This window comes from Chinchilla lanigera, unplaced genomic scaffold, assembly GCF_000276665.1.
Source record: "Chinchilla lanigera isolate Chin_1 unplaced genomic scaffold, ChiLan1.0 scaffold00096, whole genome shotgun sequence".
NCBI classification, from domain to species: domain Eukaryota; kingdom Metazoa; phylum Chordata; class Mammalia; order Rodentia; family Chinchillidae; genus Chinchilla; species Chinchilla lanigera.
Window position 1 is genome coordinate 5460621 of NW_004955497.1, and position 2185 is coordinate 5462805.

Genomic DNA, 2185 nt, shown 5'->3' on the forward strand with positions numbered 1-2185 from the left:
GACTAAAGGGGTTTGAGTCTCCAAACTTCCCAAAGGGTTCCAAGGGCTTTTCCATTTCGCAGATGGAGTCGCTCCGCTTCCAGCCGCTGGAGGCCCGGCCGCGCGGGGGGGCCCGGCCGGGGAGGAGAAACCCAGGGGCCGGGGGCTGCGCTTGCCACACCTGTGCTGCTGGGCAGGGCTTCGGCCACATGGCCTGCTGGGCGAGGTCAGCAGGGGCATCGCAGACTTCGCCACTGCCTGCCTGCCTGACGGGTCAAGCTTTTCCTGTACTTGGGTGGGGCGACTCATGGGATTCTAACAGTGTGGTGTCTCCTCCAACACTTAGCTTCCGTGGCTTTGCCGTGCTGAGGTCCAGACACCGCGGCGATCCAGCTTGGCTGAAGGAGAAATGAATAGCTTTTCTCTAGTGGAAGCTGGAAGGACAGAGGCCGATGTTACTAAAGCAGCAGCGAGTATTTTTGAACGAACTAGTGACTCTTCCCAGGGGCTCCAAAAGGCGGTGGATCCGAATTCTAGGCCCAGGTCTACAGGCACCGCTCGGTGTTGCTGTTGCTGCTCTGTTTATCTATGAAGTGGAGCATAGGTGTGATGCGCCCTTGGAGTCCAGTGGCCACAATCGTAGAGCCCGAATCAACGTTATTCACAACGAAGACTCTGCTTCAAGCACCCATCGGGAGCTGGGCGTGGTGGCAGCTGGCGTCCCAGTATTCTGGGGGACTGAGGCAAGAGGATCGCAAATGCGGCTGAAGAACTTGGTGAAACCCTGTCTCAAACGGGGAGGAAGACGCCCTAGGTTCAGCCACTAGTACAAAAAGCAGAACAAAGATATCCCCCAAAGCCACCACACACACACACACACACACGGTACTTACGCACTTTCCCCCCCCCCTCCGGTACCGGGAACCGAACTCAGGACCTTGCGCTTGCCAGGCAGGAGCTTTTGCCGCTGAGCTAAACCCCCAGCCCCTAAATTGCTTTTATTTATTTATTTATTTATTTTGGTTTTTGGTTTTTCTCCAGTACGGGGAACCGAACTCACGACCTTGCGCTTTGCAGCTGAGCTAAATCCCCAGCCCCGGTACTTACGCACTTAAAGGGAGTCCTCCAGTATTAGCCTTCCACTCACCCGCACAAAATCAAATCGCTACTCCAATAGCTGGGGATGTAGCCCAGTCGTAGAGCAACTGCCTACAATCCCAAGGCTCTGGGTCCCATGCTTAGCGCTGCAAAGGAAAAGGCAGCTCAACCCTGCCCCCACCTCCCGAATAAACGCCTCGTTCTTTTCATTTTACCTGTCTCCAAGTACTACAAGTTTATTTTCTTGCAGGATTTTTGTTTTGTATTTTCAGCTATATAAAATTATGTATTTTAAAGGCACCTTTCACCAGCTTCTCTTAAGCTAATAAATTAACAAAATGTCAACATCAATGAATCGTTCATTCTCCAAATACATGCCAAGCGCTGACAGTGTACGGTGTGCTGCGTTCAGGACTGGGGACTCACCGAACAGGCCAGACATTATGGCCATTTCCTTCAAACAGAACCCGAAGTGTCTGCGGTAAAACATGGAGATTAGGAAGACAAGAATTGAATAAGCAAAGACAGCAGAAGCGTATGCCAGGCAGTCAGTGGTGATGCACAGGGCCAATTCAAGTCTGTAATCTGGGGTTAGGGTCCATGAGAGCCCAGGAAAAACCATCGGAGAACTGGTGCTTCACACGAAGCCATGGAGAGGCTCAGAGTTTTGGATCTGAATCCTCTTCTTAGAGGACACTGTGAAGTAACATTTATTGAGGGCTTCCTGCTCGGCGCCAGGAGTTTCGCAGGCATAGTTTCCTTTAATCCTCGCAGCAGCCCTGTAATGAAGACATAATTACTGTCCTCGGTGAACCGGTGAGAATCGTTTTCTCATCCACATGCACAGCGTGTCAGATTGCCCGGGCTGAGGGCAACTCTTCTGGACTCTAAAGTCGGCCCACCCCGGCTGGACACCATGAGGTCCACTGCAGGGAGCCCTGGGGTAGCTGCCCACCAGGCACTGGGTGATTCGGTACCATTTTCCTATGGCAGCATAAGTTGATTTAGATGGTATTCGGAGGGTTAAAACTTTAAATATTTTCCTTTAAGGAATTGATGCAAGACATTTATACTTAGTGTAGACAGTACCTATTTGAAAGCCCCCCTC